Genomic DNA, 14,085 nt, shown 5'->3' with positions numbered 1-14,085 from the left:
GAAAAGCTTGATAGGAAATGTCAAGCCAGCTGTCAGTAAAGATGTGTTGATCTTTTAAAGCAGTGATTTCATCTCTGCCAACAGAGGCTCTAATATATGATGCTCCCCAACAGACAGAAGCCACACAGATTAACTCAATTACTCTTTTACTTCAGTGAATGAAGGAAACAATACAGGAGGAGGAATATTGCAGGTGTAAGGAAAGGCAGAGGTGGGGGAGTGTGTGAGCCTTGCAAATGAATTTCGAGGCAGCCAGCGTGTTTGCTCACCTTTTTTCATGCTCTCTCTTAACTACAGTCAGAGAGCAGCAGAGTGAGAGAGACAGCAGGCAGGAAGATGGAGAGAGGGAAATAGACAGATAGATGATGGAGTGACAGACAGGCAGAGAGGAGGAGAAATGAGAGAGACAGAATAGGGTTTACAGCTCCAATATGTCAGAGTTAGTTTGCAGGTTGCAGCAGCAAAATATCAACCAATTTCCACAGTGGTGACACACCCAAACTAATACCCTGCACGGGGCATTACAGTCAGCCTTGTGTATGAAACATGGTGTGACACATGTGGCTTCTGTATTGTCTGCAGCATCTGTTGCAGGGGCACAGATGGCAATGGCCATCCTCGCCACCGCTCTGCCTCATGGGAGATGTGGTCTGTGATGACGTTTTACTGACAGCGTGGGCCATCTGTCAACACATGACTGCCTGTTTTCAACCTCCTTTTCTCTCTCATAAACATGGATCCAGACACATGGGGGTAGGTCGTGGAAAAGTGGTCGCCATGTGAAGGATGGATATTTGTACTGTTTGCATGGAAAGGTCAGGGCCGGGCGCTTACTGCTGCAGCAATATCAGTGAAACCCTGGAGCGCCAACAGCGGTGAAACCCTGGATCCTCAACTAAGCTCTGTCAGAGTGCAGGAGAAAGCTGTCGGTGCAGACGCCTAAACCTTTACCGCCCTTCCCTCTCCGTCACATTCACTCTCGCCTCGCTCGGACTCATTGTGTCAGCTCTTCAAACTCTCTCCATTCTCTCCTGCCTTAAGCTAGATGCAGCGAGCAAAAGAAAGAATGAGTCCATCGCTGCTGTAAACAGAAGCGAACACTCTTTGTGGTATGTGAATTTTCTCTCCCCTTGTCTGTGTGCCACATCAAACTTCTCTCGGTTCCATGCGTGCAAGAGGGAATTCTTTCCCTCCTTTTCCTCATTAACTGGTCCTTTGGTTACTCGCAGATAAAAATAAATTGAAGGACGGGGAGATAATGAAGATATGATGAGGACAAGGCAGAGACAGTGATCCAGGAATATTGAAATTGACTTGAGCGACTCCACCGCTTTCTCCTCTCCCTCGTTCAGAATGGTGATACGGGCTCATTAAAAATGCATCGTTCTGCTATGAAAAGAGCGGACGTCTGCATTTTGGCCGGACAGACAGACAGCCAGCAATGTCTGGACTATCTGTGGCTTTGGTGTGTACGATCATATCTGGTTCTGCAAAGATTGACGTTTGGGATTCAGGTCCGTATAACAACATAAAGGATTACTTCATCATTCAAAGCAATGTAAACCAAAAATACAGTATATATATACCAATATTTTGAGCCTACAGCCAGAGTCTGGCCTTTAAAATGCTGATGTTTAGCATTTAAAATGTTTAACATAAAATGTTAGCATGCTAATATTTATGCTAATTAGCTAAACACAAAGTAAATCTCAGGTTGATCTTAATCTGTTCTAAATGTTCTTTAAAAGGGATCATTTTTAAGTTTTGAATGCTATTATCAACATGGGAGCCGACAAATATGCTTGCTTTATGCAAATGTTTACTAGTATTGCAACAATCCAAAACAAATAATGTCTAGAATATACTCCAAAATAACCTCAAAGGTACTGTATGCTCAGAAATACTGTATGCTGAAAGTATAATATTGCAAACTCAAGTCCATCAAGCAACAACAGACGGGCATTTTGACCTGAGTGTAACATTACTTGGTAATACTAACACAATGTATAGTCTCACTTTACACTTGTAAAGGTTAACTTAACATTCCATTTTTTTAAGCAGCTCAACACAAAACAATGGACCTCGTGCATTACAGCACGCTAAATGGAAGTGTTTTTAACCACTTGTGGGGAAATAAAGGCTTTCAAAAACAACACTTTCTACTAAGTGGGATCAAAACAGCATGAAAAATTAAAATAAATTAAGCGTGAGAGAAACTGTGATGGCTCGGTGGAGGCAATGTGCAACGCAGGGCATATGCTCAAACAGTTTCGAGTTTCCCGGCCGCTGCAATCACGTTGCGTCAGTAGTCAGTGTGCTGACTTTATGTTCAACGTCCCACTGTCATGTACTTGCAGAAAGTGGTCAGCGCACACGTCGGCGAAATGCCTCTCCCCTGTATTCATAACAGTCATGCATTCAACCGAAGTCCCCACTGTGCGTGCGTTACGAATTGCGGGTCAAAAGGATTTTGCGTTAACTCGTTATTATCGAAATTAATTTTGACAGCCCTAGACATTACAAATCATAAATGTATTGTTTGTTAATATTAAATTCACTATTAACTTAAGTTTAATTCACTATAAAAATGTACCATTTATTAGTGATGGTTATTATGAAGTGTTTCTGCTCATTTTTTTATTTCAGGGATGGGTCTTGTCCGCTTTTCCACTGATACAAATTTTAAATGTTATTTCGATGATTACTTTCAACTCCACATGAATTACTGTTTTTATGTTACAATGCTTTTACTTTAGGTCCTTCCAATCCATCCATCCTTCTTTCCCTGTTCTGCAGCTTATCTAGGTCTGGGTTGTAGTGAAGACGTTCTTCTCCCCAGCCCAACCTCCAGCTCCTCCTGTGGGATCCCCAGGAGTTCCCAGACCAAATGGGATGTATAATCCCTCCCAGCAGTTGTGTGGGTCTGCCCCCGGGTCTCCTCCCAGTTGGATGTGCCCAGAATACCTCCACAGAGCGAGGCATATGGAAGCCCAAAAATTACTGCAAAAAATTACTTCAACTGGTTTAGTGAGCTGATTCTGGATATCTGAGCTGTTCAGCCGTGCCTAAGTGTGAGCCCAGACACCCAACACCTCATTTTAGCCACTTTTACCCATGCCGTCAATCTTTTAGACACTAATCAATGATATAGCGGAGGGCTGGAAGGTAAATCCACTAGTAAATTGAGAGCTTTGTGTACAGGTGTAGTTCTGGAAGGGAAAAAATAAACATCTGGGCATATTTACTATGCATATAAGGATCACTCCAAGTACTCAGATTAGAACTTGAGAGTTATTACTGCACTCAAGCAAGAAGATTTCTTATTTGAGAAAAAAAACTTTATTATACAACTATAACCACAAGATAAATTGAATGATGCCTTATACTGTAGTTTTTTTTTTCAGCACTGAGGACACATTCAAAGGAATCATATACAATACCAGTAGCATCATCTGTGGGTGTATGACAAGCTACTTATACACATAAGCTAAAGGCTAAAAATTGATTTTGGTCAAAACTAATAAAATTGCCTATATATAAATTGCATCTAATCAGCTTTTCGTAAATGGCCTCCAGCTGTAGGGTGAGATCAAGCACTACGTCTTGCAATAGTCTGCATAAAATGAACACGAACATTCCTTTGCTACAGAAATATGAGAGGCGAGGTGTTGCCACTGCTTTGCTCTGCTCTATTCATTCTGCACATAGACACGCCCACACAAACTACAACATCAAAGATCATGCCTGCGGCTGGTTTTTGTTGAAACTACTATTGATTTACTTGAAGAGTGTTCTCGTATGTACTCGAAACTATGATATTATGACAGCTATAATGACCTTCACAAATGCAAGGACGCAATCAATTTACATAACATTTCCTCCGGTGGTCCATTTCATAAATACCGAATGGTCCCTTTCAACAGAAAACTCAGATTGGACAGATATTCTAGCTAGCTGTCTGGATTTAGCTGAGGAGCAGTTAACAATAGTCCTCAAATCGAGCAGAGTTTAAAATTCCAACACAAAGAAAGCGAAACGTAACGGACATCCTTCCGAAAAGTAGGGCTGGGCGATGTGGAGAAAATCAAATATCACGATATTTTTGATCAAATACCTCGATATCGATACCGCAACGAAATTGTAGCGTTGACTATTGGTGCTTTCACAAAATATTTACACAATGACATTTTTGATAAATAATCATCAGTAATGTGGATATAATGATAATATAAGTGGGTAACGGCAAATAATAGAACAGCTACAACAGTCTGGTAAGTTCAGAAAATGACATCACTTTACTGTAATGCAGCCTTTAAAACCAGGAAAAGACAACACTTATGCCATATTATAATATCCAAAATCTAAGACGATATCTACTCTCATATCACAATATCGATATAATATCGATATATATTGGCCAGCTCTACTAAAAAGAGTGAAATCCGGTGGAATTTCCGGTGGCAACGAAGCAATCCCGGAAGTGGAACATCGTGGCTATAGAGAGTATTCAATGTATAACGATAGCCAAGCCATCTGCAGTGTCTGAATACTGCATGGATTGCAGCCCTGTAGCGGGTGGACGCTGTGCACAATGCAAACAGAATAGAATGAATGAATATGTGAAAAAAATGTAGCTGCTGCTGTGAACAGAATAATACAGAAAAAAGTACCTGCATGTGAAAATCAATTAAGTGTGTTTTGTGGCAGGAAAGTTACCAGGGGCAACATTGCTAATTTGCAGGTTATGTAAAAAATAAAATAAACAAGTCCTTTTTTTGGTTTGAATACTGTGTATTTCAGGATTTAATTAAATCTAAAACAAGGTGATCACTACAAATAACCTGAACATAGAGGCAAATTAATTAAGATTGTTTGAATATAAACTTCAAAACAGGCTTAGCTGTTGTACCTTCCTAGTGCTGTGAAGCAATTCTAATTATCTATCTATCTATCTATCCATTTATCTGAGAGGGACGTGGCAGCAGAACGAAAGCAGATCACAATAAATACACTTGCTAGACATAATTATCTAATGTGGACAAATGTGTTCATCCTTTCCCTTCCCATCATTGTTTTATCGCTACTATAACCTTTTGAAAAAGAGATATCGGTGACCGTACACAGTAGGATTAGTTAGAGAAATAAGGAGAAAGATGACTTGAGAGAGAGAGAGAGAGAGAGAGAGAGGAGAGTTGTATAGTGATGAAGAGAGAGGCGAACACATTGAGAGAGTGATCATGTATAATTTAAGGACAAGTGGTTCTCCCATGAGACATCGCTGTCAGTTAATAGGCCACAGTTCTCAACGCAGGAAACCATTGCAGCCTGCATGGTGCGTCACAGCGTTTTGGAGGCAACAATAAAAAGGCAGATGAAAAGCAAAGAGGACACAGAGAGACGGGGGAGGATTAAGTAAAAGAGATGTGAGGGAGATAAAAAGGAACACGGAGAGAAAGAAAATAAAAGGAGAAAGCATGAGAATTAGCAAGGGCGCCGGGGAGCTTGTGATCAGATAAGAACAGACAGAAAGAAAGAGGGATGAAGAGGCGAGTCATGTTCATGGTGAAATGTCCACTTCAAGACCCAAATAGTTCTGGTCTAGTGACTACTAATGTTCCGATGTACCACTGAATAAAATGGCATGCATTATGTAAGCACTAACAGGAAATGAGTATTCCAATATAAAAATGATAACAATTGCTTAAATAATCTTAATTTGAATTTATCTTAAAGTGCCCATATTATGAAAAAAACACTTTTTCTGGGATTTGGGGTGTTCTTTTGTGTCTCTGGTGCTTCCACACACATACAAACTTTGAAAATAATCCATCCATGCTGTTTTGAGTGAGATACGGTTTCTGAATGTGTCCTGCTTTCAGTCTCCTAGTGAGCTGTTCAAAATCGGCCTCGGACTGTGACGTCACAGTCCGAAATGAGCCGGCTAACCACAACCGTTAGCTCGTAGCGTTAGCCGGCTAATGCTAGTGTTAGCCGGCTAACGCTAACGCTAGCATGCTACGTCGTTCTCAATAGCAAAGCACTGCTACAACACACACAAGTTCACCATAATCTACAAAAGAACTACTTACATGTGCTCCCTGGTTTAGAAGAAGTCTCCCAGCTAATCCTGCCTTGTAACTGACCAAAGTTAGAGAAACAGGCTTTCTTTTACTGTCTCTCGAGTTAGCTAGCTGACATGCTCTACATCTGAGCTACTGCGCATGTGCGAGTGCAATCAAAGATAGTACAGAAGAAGAAGATGAAAGAAGGTCTCACTCTGTAGCTAAAACAGAAACCAGGTGAAAAGAGGATCTGCAGCAGTGAGAGAGAGCTGTGCAGTACAACAACAATATGGTGTTTTTTGAAAATTAAACCATGTAAACCTATTCTGGTACAACCTTAAAATACAGTTATGAACCTGAAAATGAGCATAATATGGGCGCTTTAATTTACTTCCTAGAATTTTGCTAACCAGTTATTGAGTGTGTGAATTAACAGATGATTTCATGATGTTAGAATAATTCTTTATCAAGAGATGGACAGAAACCAATGAAGATATATTAAAGTTAGTTTTTACTTGCAAGTAGAGTCAAGTTTACAGCGCTCACAGCATAAGTACAGAAAGTGACTAACGTAAGCCTCAAACAGTGGCCTATTTATGTGTGAAATACAATCATAATACAGAGTTGATGTCGTCAGTTGTTATCTTGTCAGAGTCGATGACGTCTCCCTTATGTGGTCAGGGAGCGCATGTTCTTTCCTCAGCATCACACCGTGCTCAGACAAGGACACGCAATGGCTCCATGTTATCTTGAATTAGAGTATTCAGTATAATATTCTATGCAAACAGGTTAATAATAAGAGAAAAAGTATGTAAATAAAAAAAATTCCAACACATGATCAGTAAGCGTTTACTGTAGCTCTCACTATTCTTCATTCCTGTACATACACAACTTCTGCGGCAAATTAACTGAAGATCGTTATTGTGGAATACAGAGAGTGGAGAGCTCGAGTGAGAGCTGCTTGGCAAAAAATAATTAGTTAGATAAAAAAAATAGAAATTTAAATAGTTAACATTCCAAGCTTTATCCTTGTGCTACACAGACCGTAATGCTTTGTTGCTCTCCACTGAAAGAGCGATGATGTAAGAGGCGGTGAATGCTGGCTGCAGTAACACCACTTAAATGTATAATATGTAAATTTCTGCTATAAAATGTCTAAAGAGTTTTTTTTTTAGTTTTTTTTTATAATTTGATGAGTTGTGTCCGTACATTATCCCAAATACTTCCAACAATGTTCCAACCCAGAGAAATCTGTTATTTTATTCAAGGTAACGGTTTGATACATTTGGGCGCCTGTCAATGGCGTCATGTAACTATGACCCCCTCTAGTTGCCCAAAGTTCCGGGGAAACATGGGAGACAGGAAACACCAGATGATATAGGGCGGCAGTAGCTCAGCCCGTAGGGAGTTGGGTTTGGAACTGGATGGTCGCTAGTTCAAGAATGGAACAAAGTACGGAGGGTGGACTGGTAGCTGGAGAGATGCCAGTTCACCTCCTGGGCACTGCCAAGGTGCTCTTGAGCAAGGCACCGAACACCGCTCAGGGCGCCTGTCCAGCAGTTGCGGCCCACTCACTCTGACATCTCTCCATTTGTGCATTTAAAGAACCTGAGCATGTGTGGTTCAGGTGTGTTGTGTGTTCTAACAAAAAACTGTGCAAATTGTAATTTCCCCACTGGAGATGAATAAATTAAGTATAAATTAATTAAATTATGATATGTCAGAGAGTGAGAAGGAAGTCGGCGAGCCACTCTATTGTCACTGTCGTTTGTATTGCTCACTCGTGTATGAGCACAATTATTCATTGCCGTTTGCTGAGCGTTTTGATGCAGATGTGAGTTGCGCATGCTCAGATTTAAACGGTTTACGGCATAACGCCAAGGGATCCAGATCCGGCAAATGTTTTACCTATCTATCATTGTTTGATTGCTAACGTTAGCTCAAAACGCCATTGAAGTGACCGCCTTTGTTGTGTTTGATTGCTAAGTTGTAGCCAGCAGTGAATGAACTTCATTACGTAGGTCCATTTATATCAGTGTTTCTCAACGGGGGCGGTACCGCCCCCCAGGGGGCGTTCAGAAGATGATGGGGGGCGTTGGAAGCAATATTTTGGAAAGGGGGGCGTTGAGGTGCCCTTGGGGGGCGTTTGTTTGAAAGCTAGTTTAAACCAAAGATTCACAATAACAATACATGTTTACACTTAAACTACTTGCAAAAAACTGTTTTCTGCAACATTAAAAACCTGCCAGTTCACGGCACTGCAACTGGACGAGACGGTGGATCATTGTTCGGCGCAGCTCCGTGCTGCCTTCAAGGAAACGGGAAGTCAGAGCATCGTCTTAAATGAGCTCCGTATTTCGAGCGTGAAGCTGCGTTCGAGAAAAATAGCAATCGCCGCAGGGTGGTGCGGCGTCCTGATGTATTCTTTAATCCCCCAATGTAGCACAAGTAGACTTTATATTTCACAGTAACAGTTTTTCGTCAGATCTTTTATAGAACCCAACGTTTCCTACTGTACCTGAAGGCAGCTTAATTTCACGAAGAAAAGAGAGAAAAGAGACGAGCGAGATTTTTTTTATTTTTTTTACGGCGAGAGAATATCGACTGTGCTTTGTTGTTTGGCAAACATTTAGCTGTCCCCCAAACTCCCGGGCAATTCAGGGCTTGTGTTTGCTGTTTTAAAACTTTCTTGTTGAAGCGATAGAGGCAGAGATGTCACTGTTTACTGTACGGGACTCCACCTCCTCAAAACGCGGCGATGTGGGGTTGCGCTTCTCCAAACGTTTTTTTCTGCTATTTACTCGCAAGACAGGCGATAGCAAACCTAGACTCTTCAAACCTAGACTTTCAAACCTAGACTCTTCAAACCTAGACTCTTCAAACCTAGACTCTTCAATCCTAGACTCTTCAATCCTAGACTCTTCTAACCTAGACTCTTCTAACTTATACTCTTCTAAGCATTAACAAAGGGCTCTCACTAACTTTCAAAGGTTGTAAACTTATTTCCATTCGGTGAGGTGGTCGTTCTTCAAGTCGTTTGTCATCACCAAAATGAAAACCTTGTTTCTGTGTGTGTGTGTGTGTGTGTGTGCGTGTGTGTGTGTGTGTGTGTGTGTGTGCGTGCGTGTAATCCTGCTTTTACCCCATGATAAGTGCAAGCTTGTTTTCCGTTGGAACAATTTGAATGAAAAATAGATTTGAATGTTAAATTGCTAGCTGTTTCTGATTGGCTACTGTTAGTGTTTGTAATAATAATAATAATAATAATAATAATAATAATACATTTTATTTAAAGCGCCTTTCATGACACCCAAGGTCACTTCACAACCAAAAAAGGACATTCAAATTATAGTCATCTTATAAAGGTGCTGAGGTTCACACCATGCAGCAGGCCTTTTGATAATACCTAATTATAGTTTGAATGTTACCTATCTAGTAGTTCTGATTGGCTGCTGTTATTTAATTTGAATGTCAAATGGTTGCATTTAAAAAAAAAAAACTGTAAATATTTCTATTCACATGGCTTTTTTGATACCTGGGAAACTAATACATGTGTTGTTTATCATTCAATGATTTGATTTATTGATTATTTTTAATAACAATAGTAACGACAATAATAGGCCTATATTAGGGCGTAATCATTAATATCCAGGGCAATTAGCCTACATAATATTTGATGGGGGGCGTTAGGGACCTGGATAATGGATAGGGGGGCGCTGGCACAAAAAAGGTTGAGAACCACTGATTTATATTGTATTTACATTACAGAAGTCTCTCATTAGCAGGTTCTTGTGGGCTACTTTAGCCTCTAATCTAGAACTGATATCAGGGATCGTGCCGTGAAAATGTGATGCCTTACGCTAAATAATAAATGACTGCTATGTAATGTACCTATCTCATTATTCTGTGGCTAACAGCAAAACAGATCAGTGTGAAATCTGGTCTAGCCTACCTGTGTGGGGCTGGTGAGGAGGGGGAGCGTCATTGTCGCAAAGTGACGAGTGCGCAACTCACATCTGCACTCGACTCACATCGGGTAGTGACAGAGGCCCCTAGCAGCAGAAATGACATACTGTGCGTTTGAGCTGTGGACTTTTCCCATTTTTCAGTGACAGAAGGTTTTAGTTACACAAATCTGGATGCATGCATACAGAGATAAATCACTCAGATAAATACAGCCAGAAACGCACACATTTAAAATACAAAAACACACAAACATGCTTCCTACAGAATAGCATGATGTGTGCTTTCTCACACACACACACACGCACTCACGCACGCACACACACACGCAGGCAGGCAGGCTTATTATTGTTGTGTGTACTACAATATGAGAACATTTGTAGCATTAACTAATCCCCAGTATTCATGCTCACACACTAAATAAACAGTTTATTATGATTTAATCACATTTTATTGCATATCTGGGAGCTCAAAGTTGCTCAACACTAACACAGGCTAATTGTTGTGTTTAGCTAAGGTTAAGTGCTGTAGCTTTATAATGAAGCTTTGTTTGGGTGATGCGCATTGTTTATAGTGACAGTGACCTCCACAGAAACAAGGCAGCGAGAGAGGCGGCTGCAGAAGCATTTGCTAAGCTGGTTTTATACCAATGAATAATCTTTAATAAGGACGTTTGTCTTTCTATCTTCTTGTATCTTTTGTTTTAGATGGTGGGTTAAATACATAGCATGCATCAGCTTTTTTATTGTGTGTGTGTGTGTGTGTGTGTATCTGTACATCAGAAGGAGCAATAGAGGCAGTGCAACAGGGATGCACATTTTTGAATTACGCTAAAAAGAAAAACAACCTTAATGTCGGTGCACTTTAACTTTATTTTATTTTATTCATGAATCCCCCTCTGGTGCTGTTTCTCTGTGAGTTTTTTCTTAATTCTTTGTTCCCTGTTTGGGCTTTCAATGGTTTCTTTTAAAAATCGTTGTAGACATCTCTCAGTGTTATAATACTGGCTCAATGTATTTGAGGGTTGAAGCAATGCTGCTTATGTCACTACCATTTATATTATTTCTTATCACTTTCTGTTTTTTACTACTGCAGACGTATGTATGAGTACACTGTATGTTAACTTTTTTTTAGCGTAGGTTGTGGGTGAGCTGTGTCTGCTGTAGGTATATGTTATGTGTTTATATATGTATGTATGTATTTGTCTTGGACTCAAATGCTGCACACATGACCCACCGTCTTATATAATATGATGTTGTAATGTCTACTTCACATACTGTAGCTCCATAGGCAGCTGTATGATAAGATGTATGTCTAGATGTACGTCTGGCCGTGTTTATCCATTTACATCTATTATAGTGTCTTATGGCATTTTTCCATTACTTGGACCTGCTTGACTCGCCTCGACTCTACAGACGGGGGTGTCCTGAACAAACACGCCGTTTTTAAATAGTTTAGCCAGCGGCGTTTTTTTTTTTTTCTTTTTTTGCTGCCTCCAGCTTCTTTTGAACAACATTTTTCTTGCCGAGAGTAAAAACACAACACACCGTCGACGTTCTGTGTGTGTGTGTGTGGGTCGCGTTAGGTCACAGCAGTTTACTGCGGCATCGCTATGACGACCAGCCACGCTGTGGTGCTAATTCTGTAATGGAAAACGGAGGACGGGGCACCGCGGCCGAGTCGAGCCCAAGGGGGTAAGCTTCGCTTCAGAACTCGAGCCATCTATGGCGCCATTTTGTGGCTACCTGGCCATCACCTCCTGTTAGCATTCCGCTGACCGCCATTTTTATTTTACGTCACTTGACTGCGAATAACTTTACATCTGAAGCGTTTAAAGACTCTATTTGTCCGTTGTTTATTTCTAAAGAAACACAACAATGTATAAAAGGCTCCATTACCTTGTACCTCACGTTATGGCTCCGTAGCAGACGTTTTTGTAAAAATAGGCTAACGATTGTGTCATAACCAAGTGACTTACTGTCGCACAGTAGAGGAATTACCGTATAGTACAGGATAAGCTTGCAGGCAGTTTGGCTTCCATGAGCTGTTTAAGATTAATTACTAATGTTAACTAGCATTTTCGTTAGCAATAATTAGCCTGTGCCCATGTTATCTCCTTACATATACGTACACTCTCCGTATCTGTAAGATTGGGAATGATTGAGATTTCTCTTGGCGCAGCTACCAGAAGACTTACAACTTTCAGACACGTTGCTCACGTCACATTCTCTCAGTTGGAGGCTGCACAGTAAAGCTGGCCATCACCGGAAAAGTGCTTCTAGTATCCTTCACTGGTCTCCGTCCAGAGCAACGGGGTCTGTTGGTCCATTATATACTGTCTATGGTCGAGCCGAGTAGAGTAGAGCTGGCACTAGCAGTGGGTAAGCGCCATTAGAGTGGCTATATATGTGTGCTTTTTATGGGTCTGTCATATTTAGTGTTTTGTTTTAAAACTTTTAGTCACTGCTGCATTGCTGATTGTATGTCTGCATCAAAATGTGATCACAAAAAAACTGCCTGCGCACGTTCTTGAACGTATTACAGCTCATGCGCATATGCACAATCATGCAATTTTTGTTGACATGGTATAATCATACATTCATCTCAGAATCTTGACGCGCTCAGTCAAACATTTTCAGTCAGCCAAATATTTCACTGTATTTTGGGTCCCTACAGGCTGTCAGACCTCTCAGCAAACACTGAGTGTCCTGAAAATACTGTATACTAACTTGTCGGTGATGAGATCATCAGCTGCTGCAGTCTCTAGCTAATCTCTCGCTCATCAGAGCAGTATAGAACAGTATGGGCTTTTCTTGTGTACGAACTGTGTGCGCAGTGTGCAGTGTTGAGCTAATCACTTAACAGGACCGCTGAGGGAGCGTGCTTGCTGAATGAGAGGCAAGAGAGTGTGTGTGTGTGTGTGTGTGTGTGTGTGTGTGTGTGTGTGTGTGTGTGTGTGTGTGTGTGTGTGTGTATGTGTACGTGAACTGAGGATGACTGAAGGGTTTTGGCAGAACGAGGTCACTCTGTTCTACCAGGTGAATTTGTGTGGGGGTGGACAGGGTAACGAGCTGTGTTTGTGTGTGCATCTCTGTGTGAGGAAGTGTATGTGATGTCTGAAAAATGCCCTGCCAAAATGTTTTCATAATTGTAATTTTGCAATTTTAATGACAAAAAAAGCATAGCTATTGTGATAATCATTTAGGAGTGAGAAATTCTGCTCTAATTACAGAAGGGTATGATGTTGAGAATATGGCCTCAACGTCAGCATAGAGACTTTTCCAGTACGAGAGAAATATATTGTGGGTCCAATTTGATCAGTCAAAATGGAGTCTGTGAGTTGTAGCTGATTCAGTTTTGGTTACTATTTAATCATCTACCAGCTCAGAGCCCTCTATGGTGCAACAGTGCTTATTGTATTATTATTTTTTTTTTTACATGACTACTAAGGCATCTGCTTTTGAGCCCCGCAAGGCAAATGTGCGCATGTGCATGCAATGAAATATAAATAAGCAGCTAATGTAGCCCTCTGTGGACCCATGCAGTGATGTGATGGGATGCGAACACTGTGCTGGTTAATGAGTGTCTCAGGAGAAGGCATGTACATGTCTTCTGTCCCTCCAGCCACCATAGAGCAGTGCCCTGCTCTCTCAGCATCATTAACTCCTATAGTAATGATGACAAAAACACACACTCATGTAATGAGGTTGAGTGACATTTCCACGTGTTGAGACAACAATGAATTTGAAGCTACATAATGTGTCAACACAAAAAGACATCACAATGAAGTTTATCGGTTGAGAAAACTCATGACAGAAACGTTTTTACAAATTGTCAGCAGGATTTGTAAAAGGTGTTAATAAACATGCACTGAAAAAAAGGCATTTCACTAAACTGCACACATATTGGAAGGTGATGTTGTGGTACTTAATCATATTGTTAATGAGTGACTAATATAGGAGTTGTTTTCATAAATGGGCATATAGACCGGCTCTCACGAGAGCACCTTTTACTGTTTGATTAATCCAGTTCAAGATGTCAAGGAGCCCTGTTTTTATTT

At 40.8% G+C, this 14,085-nt stretch overlaps 1 protein-coding gene across 2 annotated transcripts in view; it reads right to left on the bottom strand.

Moving 5' to 3' along the window:
- Positions 1 to 14,085, bottom strand: part of cdh4 (cadherin 4, type 1, R-cadherin (retinal)) — a 230,280-nt gene that overhangs the window by 106,043 nt on the left and 110,152 nt on the right. The window lies entirely within an intron of this gene.

This window comes from Perca fluviatilis, chromosome 4 (assembly GCF_010015445.1).
Source record: "Perca fluviatilis chromosome 4, GENO_Pfluv_1.0, whole genome shotgun sequence".
NCBI classification, from domain to species: Eukaryota; Metazoa; Chordata; class Actinopteri; order Perciformes; family Percidae; genus Perca; species Perca fluviatilis.
Note: the sequence above shows the minus strand (reverse complement) of the source record. Positions and strands in the feature narration are given on the sequence as shown.